At 39.0% G+C, this 19,901-nt stretch overlaps 1 pseudogene; it reads left to right on the top strand.

The window, feature by feature from the left end:
* Window positions 1–579: 579 nt before the first annotated feature.
* Window positions 580–19,901, top strand: part of LOC107733568 (breast cancer anti-estrogen resistance protein 1-like) — a 105,560-nt pseudogene continuing 86,238 nt past the window's right edge.

Below are 19,901 nucleotides of genomic sequence, written 5' to 3'. Positions count from 1 at the left end.
AGACTATCCCTTTAAACAGAACTTGACGATTCCATCATAGGGAGAGAGAGCGCCAGAGAGCGAGCGAGCAGCGTACTGGTTCGCTGTGCTATGAAGTGTCAGTGTACGCCACCGCAATACAGATAAACACAAGCCAGGTCATTCCTTACTGTAGGGAAAAAAACGAGTGAAGAAGAGAGGCGTTTTAATTCAAACAGCCGTTTTATTAGTAGCCCAGCTGCAGCTCTCTGGAGAGGAGGGCTGAAACTGCGCAGAGCTGCCTGTGCGAGGTGGAGCGGAGACACATCTGAAACATTCACATCAAACTTCTCACCCCATCGAGGCGCGGATTGCACCCTTACTTCAGACAACATGGAATAGAAGGACTCCGAGAGAAGCCTAACAACACAAATTGATGTTTTCTGCTGAAAAACCGTGAGAGCGGAAGAAACTGGTCCGTTAAAATCAGCATCAGCTTTGTAGTGGATTGAAAGATTCGCGTTGCTATGAAGTGTCAGTGTACGCCACCGCAATACAGATAAACACAAGCCAGGTCATTCCTTACTGTAGGGAAAAAAACGAGTAAAGAAGAGAGGCGTTTTAATTCAAACAGCCGTTTTATTAGTAGCCCAGCTGCAGCTCTCTGGAGAGGAGGGCTGAAACTGCGCAGAGCTGCCTGTGCGAGGTGGAGCGGAGACACATCTGAAACATTCACATCAAACTTCTCACCCCATCGAGGCGCGGATTGCACCCTTACTTCAGACAACATGGAATAGAAGGACTCCGAGAGAAGCCTAACAACACAAATTGATGTTTTCTGCTGAAAAACCGTGAGAGCGGAAGAAACTGGTCCGTTAAAATCAGCATCAGCTTTGTAGTGGATTGAAAGAAGGAGATGTCGTCTGTACCGGTAAGTTCTTCAATTTAACCTCTGATCTGATTCATCGCGATATGGAAAAGTTACTGAACTGCTTGATAGGAACTTGCATGCGTTGTACTGAACGCCCAGATGTTGGTCTGAAAGAATAGGCAGTTTGCTCTCGGTATTGCTGTGGTGATGCACACTGTGGTCATTTGCTATAAAGCAGCTGTTCAGGACGGTAGTGGAACATAATTTTTGTAGTTCGCTCAAGACAATACACGAGCTGTGTGTCAAAACCTAGTGAGCTGTCTAGCTAGACAGCATTTTTGGGTGGATGTCCGAAATGGTGCGCGTGCCAGTGATGGCCAAAAATACGTTCAATAGGCAGCTCACAAGGTTTTGACACAACCTCGGACAACACAAAAAATAAAAGGATGCAGAATTTCCTCATGACGGGTTTCCATACTAAATATTTCACGTTTCTTTTGCTTTAGGTATTTTAGTTTAGTTTCCAAAAAAAAAAAAAAAAACCCACAGGATTTATTACATTGTCAAGAATTACATAAAACACATTTCCCCCCAGTTTTTTTAAATAGCGTTACGTTTTTTTTTTATTATGTTACATTGCTTTATGATTGACCCATATGTGACCCTGGACCACAAAACCAGTCATAAGGTTCAGTTTTTCGAAATTGAGATTTATACATCATCTGAAAGCTGAATAAATAAGCTTTCATTGATGTATGGTTTGTATGGTAAGTAGCACTGGTATATTTGTAGCAATATCCAAAAATACATTGTATGGGTCAAAATTGTCGGTTGGGGGGGTTAATGCCAAAAATCAATAGGATATTAAGTAAAGATCATGTTCCATTAAGATATTTTGTAAATTTCCTACTGTAAATATATCAACTTGATATATCAAGAATTAATAAATATTACTAATACTGTGTATATTCACAAGTAAGCATGGTTGACCCTGAGGCAAAATCTGTTCTTGCACCATGGAACTGTTTCTTCCAAAAGAGTCTCAGTTCAGAGCTCTCCATCGAGTCTCAACCAGTGAGACCTGTGTTCTGCCTCCCTGCTGCTTTTGGCATCTCATTTCGACATACTGCAACACGGTTTAATGTTTGCCCTCCTCTCTGGATGAAGTTAAGTGAAAGAAGTCAGTGGATTACTAATACAGGGCTGTGGAGGATGCGCAGCTCTGCAAAACTCATTGCGGATCCCTGTGGGAGGAATGAGGTTAATTTGCATGTCTTGGCAGTTTACCTATATATTTTCCCACTGCTGTTTTTAGGAGAACTGGCATCTTGATGATGTTATGAATAAATAATAAAATCACTTCTGCTCTTTGCATCCAAGTGAGGAAATGGTCTTGGAAGGCCACCCCAGTGGTCTGCACCTTGTTCAGTTTAACTCTTAAAGATAATGCTCAGTGCCAGTGAAAAAGAATAGTGTATGTTCAGATTCAGCATCGCTTGAGTACCGATGTCCCACGCCATTTTCAACAAACAGAAGCCAGATTGCTGTTTTTGGCCGAGGTGTTCGAGCTTGATCGCAGCAGCTGTTCTACCACAAAGACGAGAATATGGTTTGCTTGTCTTGTGCCTCGTTTTCCATGCAACCGGTGTGATTCCATTTACCTGAGACCAACAGATGTCACTGAGAAGTGAAAAACAAACAAGTGTAATGGCTAAAGCACTTTAATCTAGTGTTTGCAGCCTGTTTGCATCAGTAGGAAACCTGCAGGACTCTCAGGATTGCAACCCACATTGGTTTATTTATTAGGTCTAGGTTTTAATCCGAACTTGTTTGAACTGGATTCTCCGTTCAATTTTGGGCAGTTTGGGCATATTTCAGTTAATAGTCCATTTTGCTTGCATAGAATATCTTAATATTTCCTCCAACTATGCAGAAAGGAAAACTTGAAATCGCATCATATGACCCCTTTAAATATTTAACATACATAATAATCACCAAAAACTGATCTGTGGATAGTTGAAGTATTTTTTGTTTAAAACATTTATTATACCATTATGCAAAATTAATAAAAAAATTAATACATTTTGGCTTAAACTTAAGTTATAAACTTTAAAAAAAAGTGTTTGTTTGCTTGCAATTATTTCAAAGTATTCAGCATTTTAATTTTATCACATCAGTTCAGACTTTAAAAAAATTGGCTAAAAAAATTACTTGATTTTGTTGTCTAGCCATATTATTTATGCTGTCATATTTTTATAGTCAAAAAGCCTTAGCCTAATCAATGTAGAACCACTGTTATGTTGGTGTTAAATACTATTTTAGTTTTTCTTTCTTTTATTTCATATTTTCAGTTTCTGTTTTAATTTTAGCTAAGTTTAGGTCATTATGTTATGTGCTTAACATTTAACATAATGTTAACATAAATTTTTTTTTCATCTAATATTTATATTTTATTTTATTTTAGATGTATTTCAGTTCACAAATATGATTTATAACACAGGGCTTAAAGTTCTCCGGAGTGCAGCGTTTGGCTGCGCAAAAAAATAATCCTACATTTACAAAAAAATATTGTTGATTGATATCACTTTCGAGTCCATGAGTTCGCCTACCAATGGTATGAAAGGAGCAGCTTTCACTCTCAACCAAACTAACATTACTAGCCAATCAGAATGTTTGGCTCTTATAAACACGAGAAGCGCATAATAGTATCCAATTGCCGAGTCGCAGCCCTGATGAATGGAGAAGCGCGACAAAAAGCTGCGTGGCGCAATGGTCAAAGATGTCCATCTAGCGCATATTTACATAGAAAAGCTAATTATCAGATCTCCATAAGAATGATATGATTGCCAGAACATATTTACCGGGATTTTTTAAAAGGTCCTGTTCACACATGATCTATTAATGGTAACTTACCGGTAATTTACCAGTAAAGACTGTACGTGTGAAAGGAGCTAAACTCTTTCTCTGCATATACTGTGAATTTGAATTGCTTAACGTTCATCTGGAAAAACTGCATTATCTCACAAGATTTGTAAACGTAAATCATTTATAAACCTTTGCCAACATGGGAGAATACATCAACCTGTTTCTAAATATGCCATGTATTGTACATCGCGATTTCAAAAATAAAAATTACCAAAATAATCATTAGTTACAGCCCTAGATTAGTTAAAATATTTCTAAATACAACTGCATTGTTTTACTTTTTGTAATTAAAAGACAAATATTTTGTAATTGAAAATTTTGTAACAATAGTATTAAAATATTGTCACGTTCTAGTGAACCAAATATCTGTATTTTGTCTCCTCTTGTGAGCTAAGTGCATTGTCACACCCCTAGTGTCGATAAGCGGTGATATAGCTCATAATTTTCCAAGTATATGATACAGCTTTCATTCTTCAGGTCAACCATATATTCATGAAAAAGAAAATCAGTTTGAATAAAGAAAGCAATAACTTTGCCATAGTATCCTTTCAAATGTTAAAGTTGCCACAATCATTGCATGCTTTGCGTGTGCTGCCCCGCCCCCGGAAAAAAGTTCAGGCTCGGGATTTTTTTTTTTGCTTTAACCCCTGATAACAGTTTCAGTTTTAGTTTTGGTTAACAACTGCTCCACTGATGCTTTGCCAACATGTGTCCAGACATGCATATCTCCATACATTTTCACTTGAATTCTGCAAGCGTGTATGGATACACGCATACTTCCTTTAATACATAAATTCATAAGTTTGAGTTCTACACATCTTCATACATATTGATGGGTATTAATGTTTGGCTGTTAACGTCATTTGCCTCGGCTTCAGATCTTTATCCCGTCCCCTGGACGGCTCCCAGAGAGCGTGCACTTATTCCCCCCCACCGTCCCTCGGAGTTTTGCCGCGAGAGGTTAAATGCGACGCCAGCAGGGAACGAGCTTGCTAGATCACCCTCAGACACTTGACATTTGGTGCTTGTCATAGATGATACTCCACATACATATTAATAATGTTGGCTTAGGTGAGCTGTCGCATTTCAATCAACCAATAAAGACCTTTTGCTATTTGGATGCGTTGCCCTGGCAACTAGAGGCCACCAGCCTTCCACATATGAGTTTCATTGGCAGCGTAACTCATAGTAAACAGCGTATAATGCTACACATGCCATGCATGATCAAGCACGACTCCAAAGACGAATTGTGACACGCGCTTGTGAATACGTCTATGAATTCCTCTCTGAAATCACATTATTCATGCTTGTCCTTGCATAGTAAGTGTCTCATCTCATAGACATTCTTTCCTTCATGCAGTCACACATCAGCGGCCCCTGCTTTGCTTCTCCCGGCAGGCATCTTTATCCGTTTTTAGTGATTAAGGATGGCCATTTTTTGCTCAAATACACACACTCTTACACCGGACGCATCTTAATCCAGAGACCAGCTGACACGCTCATTAGTTTATTGCTTGTCAGCTCAAGAGAAAAATAGGAATGCTAGAAGCAGCTGCAGGTGTATATATGATGAATATGAATGTAAATATTAACGTTTATGTCACCTCAGGAGTCTTTTGACAAACAGCTCTTCATATTCATCTGATTTAAATACCATTCACATTAGTATGCAGTATATGTGTATATGTGTGAATATTCTTCATTCTCGTTTATGTCTTGGTACATTGCACACATTTTTTTGCATAAGAATACAAATGAAGGGAAAATTGTGTTGTGTTATAGGCTGTGTGTGTGTGTGTTTTCAGCAGGATGTTGTCTGTAGTATGGAGAGTTGTATGTAAAGCATGAAAATTTCTATCTATCTATCTGTCTGTCGTTCTATCGTTCTATCGTTCTATCTATCTATCTATCTGTCTGTCGTTCTATCTCGTTCTATTAGTGCTGTCAAATGATTTAATCGTGATAAATTACACCCAAAATAAAAGTATTTGTTTACATAATATATTTATATTTACATATATGTATGTGTACTGTGTTTATTTATTATGTATATATAAATACACACACGTACAGTATATATATTGAAAATATTTACATTTATATTTACAAGTCTATCTATGAATTGACTTGAATCAAATTTATCTATCTATCTGTCTGTCTATCTGTTTATCCATCATCGTTCTATCATTCTATCTATCGTTCTTCCTATCTATTGTTCGGTTGCTCTATCATTTGTTCTGTCATTCTGTCTTTCTATCTGTCATCCTAATGTTCTTTCATTCTATCATTCATTCTGTCGTTCTGTCTTTATGTTGTTCTCTCTAGCACTCTTGTCGTTTTGTTTTGTTTTCTGTCATTCTTTCTTTTTCTGTTATTCATTTTTTGTTTGTTATATTTATTTGTTTGTTTACAGTTTTTCTCAGTCGCTTTGGTGCATTTCTCAGATCAGAAATTAAATTCTCAAAACTGCTTGTTCAACCTCCACATCATCTAGTCAATTGTGCACATCATAAAAGCAGTTTCTCATTCTTTTGAACAAGTTGCGATTGCTTTCGTACATTCATGCAATTGATCATGTACATTAGTTTGCGGTTTCCTACATTATCAGTTGCTAATGTCATGTTGCTCAAAATGTATTATATAGTTCTCTGTGCAACAGTCTTACCCCCCAAAACATCTGGTCATTAGTTCATCGTATAAGTCATTAAATCCAAAATGGTTGATCTAGGTGTCATACACTGTCAAGCATATTTTCTACACATTTCTATTAGACATTTTGTAAATTTGCCATGAATTGTGCAGGTGAATCTTGACTTTCACTAATGAAGAGAATGTAGATCAGCTAATGATAAACCAGTTCTCTGAAATAGCTCAAAGGTGCATCTCATGAAACCTTCAATTGGAACGCATATATAGACAGAGGACAACACAAGAGTTACAAATTCTGACAATGGATATTTCCTCCCCCTTGGCCTGGTAAATCAACAGTAGCTCTGTAGCCGATGACATTCCAAACCACGCCTTCTGCTTTTGGTCAGGTTGAAGCCAGCCTCATCCACATATATGAAGTTGTGAGATGGTTCACTTGACTCCAGTTCCACATCGCATTGCAAGGGGAGATATTCGTTGTGATGTAGATGAGAATCTGTGGACCGTCAGGAGGTGTAGACAGACTGCACTGCAGTTCCTCATACAGTGCTGCATGCAAAAGCAAAGTTCTACCTAAGGGGTGTTTCCTGTGTTTGCCTTTCTAATTTTGTATCTTTGCCTTTGTGCCCATATTTTTTTTCTATATCACAATGACATTGTTAAGGTTTTTTTGTTTGTTTGTTTTTTTTGTCAGACCACTAGCAAAGTGTAACTGTGAATCCTATCCAGTCTCGTTCAGTCAATATCTCACATACAGTTATGTGTAAATTTGTACTTTTGAAATGGATATATGGCATATGCAGCCTTCTGCTGAGAACGCGCTCAGGAGAGTTCTAACAGTTCGGACATTGCCTGAATCAGAGGTAAAAAAAACGATATAAATACTGTTCAGTTTCTTGCACAGACCGATCGTTTTTTGTCTTTACACATCAATGTATCGTCACGAGCCGCAGGGTTTAATTTGGTTTTGTTTGTGTATGTTTTTTTTTTGTTTTATTATATGTTTTAGCCGTGATTCCCATCCACTTACATTATAGGACTGACAGACTGCAACGGTTTGAGTTCAAAATCTTGGTTTGTGTTCTACTGAAGAAACAAAGTCACCTACATCTTGGATGCCCTGGGGGTAAGCAGATAAACATCAAATTTTCATTTTTGGGTGAACTATCCCTTTAAGGCATTATTGGTTTACATTTACTTCTCTAGTTAAAATTATGGTAATATGAATTTCTTTGAATTTTTAAAACGAATAACTTTCAGTGTACTTCCGTACATTTCAGTTTGAATTGCATTTTTCATTGGATTTGCTACCTCAGTTCAATTTCAATTAAAATTCAGAAATATCATTGAAATTTAAAAAGTCATTCTCTATTCAGTTTTGAATGGCTTGTGTCTATGTTTATTTACACAAATACTGTATATATTCAGATAATGGAGTAAAGCAAGTGTACATGTCTGTCTGATATAGTGTAGGAAAAGAATACAGTGTATGGAATTTGTGGTTTTGTGTGCAGTGACAGTGTGCAAGTCTTCAGACTGGCAAACAAACAGATCACTATGAAAATATACTCTCTGACTGGTTTTCTTTGTCTGAATATAGCTTCACATACTTCCAGCCTCTTTATACTCACCAAATGCTTTTTACCCTTTTTTCTTATTCATCTGTTTTTCTCTGTCCCTCATCTTTTGTCACTCTAAAGGTTCTAAAGGCTTCTTTTTGCTTTTAATTTTAGTTTCCTTGCTTTTAACAGTCTGTATGTGTGCGTGCATGCTTGCTTTTGTGTTGCAAAGCTTTTTTGCAGTTATATTTGCAGCAGTGGGGGACATACTCAGTGTGAAATCCAAGTAGGCCCCTTATGATTTCAAAAGCCGGTGTCGTTTTACTCACCCTGGCGTTGACTGTCCTGCAGACGACCGCTCTCAGCTGGTTGGGAGGACACATGCCAGTCCTCACGGTATGGGATTACATCTCTGCCGCAATTCTGCACGCGAAAGATCATATTTTGAGCGCGCGCGAACTGAGTTCTGTGGAGAAAATGTTTGTCTCGCAAAGAAGAAAGTATTTAGAGCGCACGAAAATCAATTTTGCATTTAAAATAAGTGTTTGAATGTGTGCAGACTTTCTCTTTTGCGTGTGCAACGTTTCACTAGCTAGCCGTGATTCCCATCCACTTACATTATAGGACTGACAGACTGCAACGGTTTGAGTTCAAAATCTTGGTTTGTGTTCTACTGAAGAAACACAGTCACCTACATCTTGGATGCCCTGGGGGTAAGCAGATAAACATCAAATTTTCATTTTTGGGTGAACTATCCCTTTAAGGCATTATTGGTTTACATTTACTTCTCTAGTTAAAATTATGGTAATATGAATTTCTTTGAATTTTTAAAACGAATAACTTTCAGTGTACTTCCGTACATTTCAGTTTGAATTGCATTTTTCATTGGATTTGCTACCTCAGTTCAATTTCAATTAAAATTCAGAAATATCATTGAAATTTAAAAAGTCATTCTCTATTCAGTTTTGAATGGCTTGTGTCTATGTTTATTTACACAAATACTGTATATATTCAGATAATGGAGTAAAGCAAGTGTACATGTCTGTCTGATATAGTGTAGGAAAAGAATACAGTGTATGGAATTTGTGGTTTTGTGTGCAGTGACAGTGTGCAAGTCTTCAGACTGGCAAACAAACAGATCACTATGAAAATATACTCTCTGACTGGTTTTCTTTGTCTGAATATAGCTTCACATACTTCCAGCCTCTTTATACTCACCAAATGCTTTTTACCCTTTTTTCTTATTCATCTGTTTTTCTCTGTCCCTCATCTTTTGTCACTCTAAAGGTTCTAAAGGCTTCTTTTTGCTTTTAATTTTAGTTTCCTTGCTTTTAACAGTCTGTATGTGTGCGTGCATGCTTGCTTTTGTGTTGCAAAGCTTTTTTGCAGTTATATTTGCAGCAGTGGGGGACATACTCAGTGTGAAATCCAAGTAGGCCCCTTATGATTTCAAAAGCCGGTGTCGTTTTACTCACCCTGGCGTTGACTGTCCTGCAGACGACCGCTCTCAGCTGGTTGGGAGGACACATGCCAGTCCTCACGGTATGGGATTACATCTCTGCCGCAATTCTGCACGCGAAAGATCATATTTTGAGCGCGCGCGAACTGAGTTCGTCTGCACACATCCAAAAACTTATTTTAAATGCAAAATTGATTTCCGAAATACTCTCGAAATACTTTTTTTGTGAAACGAACGTTTTCTCCACAAAATTCAGATCGCGCGCGTGCAAAATGCACTTTTGTGCGCTCAAAATATGATCTTTCGCATGCAGAATTGTGGCAGAGATCTAAGCCTATATCACGGGATCTAAAAGAGTCACGATAAACACGTCTCCTCTAAACAAGTCACAACACCCCCTCCTCTTGACCCCAGGGTGTTTAAAGTGTAGCATCTTGTTTTCTGTGTTTCATACTGGCAGGACTGACTCTTATGAATGTACGGCCCTCTCTAGAGTTCTGTTTATGCTGCTGTTTAAGTCATATGTGTGTGTCAACGTGGCTTGGCTATGCTGAGTCGCTAATGAAACGCAGGGCTTTTTCACCATATGATGATTTGAACTCAGTGTAACCCGCTCTTTTGTTCCACTGCCCTGTAAATCTCTTTCGTCAGCATTAGAAGGGGGAGGATAGAGGGAATATGGGTGTATGTGCACGTCTGTGGATGGAGATTATGTTGGGTGTGTATGTGCAAAATTTGCATGCCCTCGTGTTCATGTTTTGTGTTGAGTGATTGTGTTGGTAGACAAAGAGAGAGATGGTGTTGCGCATATTTGTTTGCAGCTAGGTGGACGCTGGGTCCTGATGTGGATCCTCATTATAGTGCAGCTGTGAGAGTGAAAGGGAGATAGAAAAACGAGTGAGTGTAGTTGTGTGCCTGTGTCTGTTTTTGCCACTGCCTGTGCCAAATCGTCCCGTCGCCACCATCGTAAATCTGCTGGCTGATGTGCGCTGTGGTCATATTAATGGAGCGCCATCAATCACACCGGGCTGTCTGAGATTAGTCTGTATGTGCATGATTGGATGGGGGAGGGAACTGGATCTACAAGTGAACCTGACAGAGACATCTGTTAAGACTAGACCAATTCAGCTAAAACCAATCCACATGAACTCAGCCTAGCCCAGTCTAGTCTTGCTATTTCCAGTGTAGTCCAGTTTAGTATGCCTAGTCCAGTTTATCTCAGCTAAGTCCAGCTCAGTCCAGTCCGGTTTAGCTACACCCAGTCATTTAAACTTGGATAAACTCAGACCAGATTAGCTGAAGCCAATCCAGCTGTACTCCGCTAAACCCAGTCTAATCCAGTCCAGTTTAGTTTGCCCAGTTCAGTCCATATTGGCAAAGGCTTGTCCAGCTGTATACAGCTAAACCCAGTCCAGTTTAGCAAAACCTAGTTAGGTCCGGTTTATTGTGCCTAGTTCAGTCCAGATTCGCTAAAGCCAATCCAGTTGTACTCAACAAAACCGAGCCTAGATCAGTCCAGTTTAGCTAAACCCAGCTATGTCAAATTTATCATGCCAGGTTCAGTGTAGAGTATCTTAGGGGTGCGTCGATCCAATAGTCAGTATCGGTATCGCTCCGATACTGGCATTTTCTGCTGGATCGGGGTATCGGTCAGACGAGACCGATCCAAATCCGATATTGTGCGTATACTCTTCTGTGTTATTATTAAACCCCACGAAAGACACAAAAACATTATAAAGCACCATAAAGTTTTCGTGCACTATATATACTATTGTTCTGAAGCTTTTCCAAGGGGTGCGCCGATCCGATATTCAGTATCGGTATCGCTCCGATACTGGCATTTTCTGCTGGATCGGGGTATCGGTCAGACGAGACCGATCCAAATCCGATATAGTGCGTATAGTATACTATTCTGTGTTATTATTAAGCCCCACGAAAGCCACAAAAACATTATAAAGCACCATAAAGTTTTCGTGCACTATATATACTATTGTTCTGAAGCTTTTCCATAGTTTAATGTGAGGTACAAATTAATATTTAAGTCAAGTTCACGTAAACTCTTCTCTCCGCAGCGGCTGTCTGTCATCCTCCATTCAGCATTCAAACTGTGTGTCACGTTCGGTTATGACAGTCAAGACGATGAAACTCTCTCCAAGATGATTAAATGTTCCTAATGTTATACTTGATCTGTAAATAAAGATAAATGGTTTTGCATAAAAGGAATTTATCTTGCTGAAGTTTCGTGCTGTTTCTAAATCGTGTAGCCTTCTACAGGATTATCTGGTTAGATCACAAGACAAGTATACGCACTATATCGGATTTGGATCGGTCTCGTCTGACCGATACCCCGATCCAACAGAAAATGCCAGTATCGGAGCGATACCGATACCATATAAATATATTACTTGTTTTTCATGAATGTATTTTACAACAATACAAAGAGCAATGGCCTACCAGATTTAGCCCTACACATATTCACTTTTATTTGTTACCCACTAAATAATGTATTTTTTTTCACTAAAAGGTAAAGGATTTTGGTATCGGATCGATATCGGTATCGGCAGATACTCAGAATTTTTGGCATCGGATCGGTATCGGTTCTGAAAAAGTGGTATCGAGCCATCCCTAGAGTATCTAAGGCCAGCCCAGTTGATCTCATCTAAGACCAACCCAGTCAGGTCCAGTTTAGCATGTTCAAATCAGTCTAGATTAGCTAAGGCCAGTCCAGCAGTACTCAGATAAGACCTGTCAAGTCTTGTCAAGTTTAGCTAAACCCAGTCAGGTCCAGTTTAGCGTGGCCAGATTAGCTAAGGCCAATTCAGTTTATCTCAACTAAGACTGACCCAGTCCACTCTAGTTTTGCTATACTCAGTCAGGTCCAGTATAGTCTGCTCAGTTCAGTCCAGATTAGCTAAGGCCAGTCCAGTTTATCTCAGCTAAGACTGACCCAGTCAACTCTAGTTTTGCTAAAGTCTGTTAGGTCCAGTGTAGTGTGCTAGTTTTCAGTCTAGAAAATCTGAGACCATTCCAGTTGTACTCAGCTAAACCCAACCCAGTCGTTTATTTCAGCATTTTAGCTAAACAGGTCCAGTTTATTTCAGCTAAGCCCAGCCCAGTAAAGTCCAGTTTTAGCTAAGGCCAATCCAGTTTAACTCAGATGTGCCCAGCCCAGTCCAGATAAGCTTAGCTAGATCCAGGCAATCTGCAGATTGATCACCCTCTGAATTGCAGAGTAGCTTGGCAGTGACTAGTGATGAAGTGAAAGGGTCAGATGAAGAGCAGGAGCCAGGAGAGAGGGGGATGGATGAAAAAGAGACACAAATGAGACTAGAACTGGAAGAGTCAAGTGTAACGGCCTCTAGAGAACCAGAAAATCATATGAAAGTTGAAAAGAGAAAGACATAATGACAACACAAGAGCAGGGTTGCAGTGAAGGACACAGAGCGAAGAAGAGGAAAGACACCATAAGAGGCAAAAGATAGGCTAATAGTAAGCACAAAGAGAGAAAAATTAAAATGTTGAGGTAGAGCAGGAAGATAAAGACAAGGAGAAGATTACAGAAGATGCTGTATGTGGACTACAGATAGAAGACAATCAATTTGTTTATTCTGGGCCCACCATCTCCTTCACAATGTTTGACATGCTCTTTCCTAACTGTTGAGAAGAATTAGTGAGTTGTTATTTGTCCTGTCCACTGTTATTTTTTTAGTACTATTCATATACTGTTATAGTATTTATTAATATTTAGAATTAGATTTTATTTAGATTTTTTATAGATTTTAGTAATTGTGTAATGTGCTTTTGTCATTTTTATTAGGGTTTTAATGTTTCTGTTTATCTTTATTATTTCAGTTGGCTGCCACACCAGCATTTCTAAATTTTTCATCTAGTATTTATATTTAATTTCAGCTTTAAAACTAAAGCTATTAAAATGTGTTCATTGAATAGTTAATAATAACAACACTGCTCCTGTCCTTATGAACCTCTCCACAGGGCATGAGCATGACATCATCAGCATCCGCCTGTGTTTTAATGAACCTCTCTGTCTGGATGCTCATTAAGGACGTGTGAGTGTAGTAGAGCACCTCAGTCACATCCTCTCAGCTGTGTGTGTTCATAAGAGTGTGTACGTGAAATATCATATTGTATATGCACATGGCAACTCTTAATGCTAATGAGTGTGCTTGAGTGAGTGTGTGGCACTGACGTGCGAACGTGCGCCTCTTATTTGATGTGCCTAAGCCGCACTGCAGCAGCATGAAGAGGCTGTAATCTTTAGTTGAAGTCCCACTAATCCACATGAAGGTTAATGCTGCACTGTATGTTGCATTCCTTAAATTAAAGCAACAGTGTTTGGGATGTATGTGTTGGAATGCTGGAACTCAATTTCATAATTGATGGATCAGGCAGATTAATCAACTTCGCAACGTATTAACTACATTCCAGGCTTCAGTATCCGACCTCTGGGACAATCCAGGGTCATTTAGTGGCATGCAAATAAATGTACGGTGTATGCTAACACTCTTGAAGCTATTATAATCAGGGTCTCTCGGATAAACAGCAAGCATAATGCATAATTAATGTAATTTATTTCACTCTGGTGCTGGAATAGATTAGAGGTGCCCTCTTTGATTTGACTTGACCTCCACCATCGCCTTACCGTGGTCCTCCTTGAGGAAGCGTCTCATTGGAAGTCGTCGCGGATGTGTTCTTGCTCCTGTTGACCTTTTCGCTGATGGGAACTTGTGAGGTGTGATTGGGGATTTAGGGAGAGAGAGCACGAGACTGAAAGGTGAGAGAGAGAGGAGTTGATGGGGGAGAGTGAGACAAAACGAGAGACAGTTTTGAAGTGGGCGACTCCATTTCACACAGCTGCTATAATGTGACCTTTCTGGAGAACGTTGTCCCTCTTCCTTATCAATGCAGTGCAGCGGATTAAAGTTGCATCAGCTGCTGAACGCGCTAACCCAATGTTGCATCTCCCATTTTTCCACTAGAGGGGCGACCAGTGCCTGTGAGCCGCACTTGCAGAAGGATAATAAAGGGATGTTGCACATTATTACGGCAGCTTTACAGTAAAAGAAAAAGTCATTTGTAGGCAACAAAGAAGCTTGATGTGAAAGAAAATTGATTTTGAAGATTGGCTTTCGATTACTCGTAGGACTTTGCTGGTTTCGTAGAGTGGCCAGCGACAGCTGGGATCTTGCTTTTGTGCCACTGTTTGGAGATTAGTTCCATTACAACTCGCACACATTGTCAAACACACAGCATACTTAGAATATTCACTCTCTCACTTAAAAGACAATGTATGTTTCCATGTTTATGATCAACAATCCGGCATCTATGGAAATCTGTTTCTGTCTCAGAGTATAAAAGGTATTTGCGACTATATTGCATATTATCTTTGTATGTCTTAATTGTCAGATTATATATTGCAATGTTTTGTTTCTTCTTATTGTGACTTTGTCAAAATGTGAATTTATTTTGCATTGTGACTTCATATCTCACAGCTGCAATTTGTTTCTCTTTTGTTTCTTTCTAATTTATTTTATCATAGTTTAATCATTTATTTTGCAATGTGACATGTCAGTTATTTGTGTCTCATAATTGCGACTTAATTGTCATAATGTTGTAAAAACTTTTTTTTAAATTGTGACTTTATCGTCATTGCAGGGCATCTCTATATTTTTTTTACTTTTCAATTTATATCTCACAATGTTATTTTGTTTCTCATTATTGCGACTTTATATCTCAAAATGACACTATTTTGCATTGTGACTTAATCTCACAGTTGTTCTTTATTTCTGATAATTGTGACTTTAATTCTAACTGTGACTTTATTGTAATTGTAAAATGTTCTTCTCAATGTGATGGGTTTTTTAATCGCAAAATGACTCTATTTCGTATTTTAATTTTTACCTGACAATTATCTGCTTTGCTTTTTACTCTGAGATGGAAATGGGCTTCTGTAGGCATCCATTTCTTGATGTACGAGCTGTTTATATGTGCTGATGTTTTTCTTCCTTTATAAGGTCCTTGTGTGAGTGTGTGTGTGTGTGTGTGTTAGCATGTTAGTCTCAGGAGGGAGTAGCTATTACAAAGTTTATGTGCTATAGGAATGCTGTACTTCCTGTAGCACACTCATAGTGCTGTATAAGAATCCCAGCATGATCTCCGGAACGCTTCCAGCCATCCACTGCAAACTCATCAGTTACCATTAATGAACCACAGCTGGCTTTTATAGATATACCTGCTGGACATTCATATTCTCACAGCCTAGTTATTCTCTCACAGGTTCTTACAAACTTTTATACTTCATCTAATGCATCTTTATTAGAGTTGCTCATGTGTGCTGATGTGAGACTGGCTTGGGTCCAAAAGGAAGAATTCAGTTCCACAGTAAGGGAGATGTTTGGTGCAGTGGTCATTTTTCAAATTATGGTCTTTTAGGTCTGCGATTGTATTGACTAAGCTCATTGAATTGGTCTCTTTGGTGATAAGTAGGATGTTTATGCTCTGTTGAATACATAGATGTGTGTCAGTACAGGTGGCCAGTAGATCTTGCTACCCAGTGAAGCAGGTAAATGATGGGTTTCAGATAGAGGCAGCATTTATCAAGGTCTTTAATTTACATAGCAGGTGGAGGCCCTGCGTTCATCCCTGTAGCTCATTGATCATTGCTAGACTTGGCAACAAATGAAGGTAACCAATATGGCCAATTGCAGACTGGTAAAAGAAGGCCTTGTTCTTCATGACATGAAAGGCTACCTGGATTTTTTCTGGTCTCTGAATTTAGCTACATGGCTGAGGGACTCCTAGTGTTCAGGGAGGCCTGCTCTGGATTGGACCAGAAAATCTGGAAAGTGTATTGTATGATTGGTCCCATTTAAAGCAAAATTTATGCACAACGAACCTTTTGAACTTGGGTTGGTCCGATTGATTTGCATTAAGGAGATGAATGTTAATGTATGTGGGATGGACTGATGAACCAATCTACTGTGTTCAGAGTCTGAGGAAAAGCTTCTGTTTTTGTCCTGTGCCCCTTTGCCCTGTTGGCTGGGCAGGTAATCTGCTCAACTGCCATGTGAATTGGGTTTGAACTGGGAGGGCAAGCAATTTACTGCTCATTCACAGACCATTCCCCAGCTTATGAGAAAAAATAGAGGGGGATGGGGTTGAGAAAGATGAAGAGGAAAAGAATGGATTAGATAGAAATGGAGAGTAAAAGATAGAGGATGAGATGAGAAATACAGAAAGACATTAGGAGATGGAACGAGTAGGAGAAATGTGAAGCGAAAAGGAGGGATTGTGAAGAAGAAATACATGGAATAAGGAGAAGTAAAGAAAGGCTGTGGGATCTGTTTGCATGAGAGAGAAAGAGACTCAAAGCTTTGTTGATATGATGGTTGTACCACCTGTAAAGGTTCCAAGATTCCCAATGTTTTTCCAGTATTACATTTTTATTACACACACTTTTTTTATTACACACACAGTATTACACACACGTTTCTGTGGATAAACAATCTTTTGAGTCATCAGTTGTTTTTATTATGCATAATTTCTTTGACATTTTTACTGCAAAACAGCATCCATTAAATGTTTATGCAATGTTAGTGTAATGTTGTGTACAGGTTCTGTGCCTGAATTTTGGAAAGCTATTTTGCAGACTTTTGGACCGCCACACTGGAATGCAGGCTTCCATTCCTCTCTTTCTCACTTTCTCTCTCTCCCCCAATTTCCTTCTTTTCTTTTCCAGACTGTGTCCAGGAGCTCTGGGCTTGAAAACTCCCAGAAGCCAAAGTGAGTCTGGGCTAGACTGCTGTCATGTCAACAGCCACTGTGCTGCTAATATACACAGCACTCGATCATTTCATCGTCCAGAAGAGCCTCTAATGCCACAGGCTTCACCCCAGCGCTCAGGATAGCTTTTGTGTCATGGAACAGTTTCCTGTGTCACATATCAGCTTCCCAAGGCACAATCCCATTTTTTTTTATTTTTAGCATTTGAGTAGTGCAGAGCATCTTGTTACTTACTATGATAGTATCCTTCCAGAGATTACATGAATTGTGGAGCTGTCATAGTCGGAAAGGATAATATGAAAACTGCAGCATTAGTACTAGCAGGCAACACGTTAAAAGAGGATAATCTGGAAAATATTTACTTAGAGAAAGATGTTTATAGTAATTGGGCTGTGGGCATTTTTGAAAGCCTCCTCAGAGCGTAGAAAAAAAAGAGAGGCTTGCCTCGACTAAGGCCTTGGTAGATGTCCAGAGATAGATAGAGAGAACAGCAGAGTTACACACAGTTCGAATTCTTGCATTTAAAAACAACTAGCAACGTGAATGCAGGGATTTTTAAACATTTTAGCTATTTTTAACTAGACATTCTCATGCTAAGAAAACATTGAGTGCAAAGGAAGGGTTCCTTGAGTCCTTTTTTCATAACTATACACTTGTCATGTGCCAGACTGTTTTTGGTTATTGTTTACTTTTGATGGCTGTGTGTCTATAGCACCTAGTTTATTCTCCCACGCTGCCTTAAAGCTTCATAACACATGATCATGCCTTTTCAGCATTTGGTTTCATTGCTGCTGGATGAGGACACAGACTATTCTGATATTATTTGTATCTATACGATCGCACTACAGAAGATATTACGTTGGAATTGATTAGAAACAGCAGCCACTGCCAGTATGCTCACATGTGATGCCCAGTAGAGCAGTGTTGTTTGCGCACGGTAGGATGTCTTATAGGATTGCCCTCAGAGAGGAAAGAGGCATTGAGTGAAAATGAAATTCCACACTCTTTCAAAGCATATATATATATACCTCCCTCTGTATCTTTTTATGATGGATTTAAAGGGAGAGTTCACGCAAAAATTAAAATTCTGTTATTAATTACTCACCCTCATGTCGTTCCAAACCCGTAAGACCTTCATTCATCTTCAGAACACAAATTAAGATATTTTTAATGAAATCTGAGAGCTGTCCGACCCTGCATAGACAACGCAACTACACATTCAAGATCCAGAAAGGTGAATGCACATCAAAGACTGACAGGGAAGAGAAGAAATTGTTGAATAAAGTTGTTATTTTTGTTTTCTTTGCACAGAAATGTATTTTCGTAGCTTAATAAAATTATGGTTGAACCACTGTTGTCACATGGACTATTTTAACGATGTCCTTACTACCTTTCTGGGCCTTGAACGTGGTATTTGTGTTTCTGTCTATGCAGGGTCAGAAAGCTCTCTGATTTCATCAAAAATATATTAATTTGTGTTCCAAAAATGAATGAAGGTCTTACGGGTTTGGAACAACATGACGGTGAGTAATTAATGACAGAATTGTTTGTTTTTGGGTGAACTATCCCTTTAATTACCATCGCCTTGAATCACTAATGAGTTACATTTCACAAAATACAGAGCCTGAGTTTGTACCACAGAGTCTATTATTTTATATTTTATTTATTCAAATTTTCTGTGGAAAAAATGCCTGTGAAGAGGTTTTGTACAGCTGACCAGTCCTTTTCTCTTCTTGTTTTGCGAGCGGTTGCTCTCACCAGCTGAATACGGGCTTTGAACTGTGTTTGCTGACTGACCGGTGTGTGTTCTAATGTTGGTTTGATGGCAGATTGATGGTGTGTGAGGATGTGCTTTACGTCTGACTGATGTGTTTGTCAGTGAAGGTGCTAAGACTCTCATACACACACACACACACACACACACACACACTCACTCACATACATGTGTTTGCCGTTGACACACTGATGGATCTGGTGGTGGCACCAGCTGGGAAGAGGTATTGTTCTGGTCTCCTGCATGTTTCCTCTTCCAGCTCACTGAGCTGGCCATTTTACACTCTGTCATGTGTGTGTGTGTGTATGTGATGAAATAAATGGATTGTAAATATTTATTGGCGATGAATGCAGCGAGAGGCTCTGAATAGCTGTCTGTGAGCTGCAAACCTGTCATCGCTCTTGATAGTCTCTCGATGGTACCCAGACCTTCAGAGGAGCTTTGAAAAACCACTATGTGATTAAACAAGAATAAATCTTGGGAATCAGCTGTTTCTCCACATATTTTTAATTTGTGCACTAGGGCTGAGTATCAGCTGACTATATGACTTTTGACTGAAACTGCACTGAATGTATGAGATACAGAAATAGAGGAAGAAGAGTAATTGAATTCTCAATTCAAAAACTTCTGTTCTCCAAAAAATAGGCATGATTTTTTTTTAAATACATATACAGTACCATTTTTGTTCACTTTCAGAATATATTGTGATACAGTATATACAATAACTCTGGTATATGTGATAACACAGCCTTCGCATGATATCATATCATATTGATTACATTTTCTCATTTATCCACTTCAATCATGAGCTGAGCTGTGGATCTTAGTGTTGTGGTTGGCTCGCAGAACTTCCTCCAATCATATTGCTCCTTATCAGGATTTTATCTTCTGTTCTCAAGGAGGGAA

Source organism: Sinocyclocheilus rhinocerous, unplaced genomic scaffold, assembly GCF_001515625.1.
Source record: "Sinocyclocheilus rhinocerous isolate Xijiao unplaced genomic scaffold, SAMN03320098_v1.1 scaffold3477, whole genome shotgun sequence".
NCBI classification, from domain to species: Eukaryota; Metazoa; Chordata; class Actinopteri; order Cypriniformes; family Cyprinidae; genus Sinocyclocheilus; species Sinocyclocheilus rhinocerous.
This window is presented reverse-complemented; position numbering and strand designations above follow the sequence as displayed.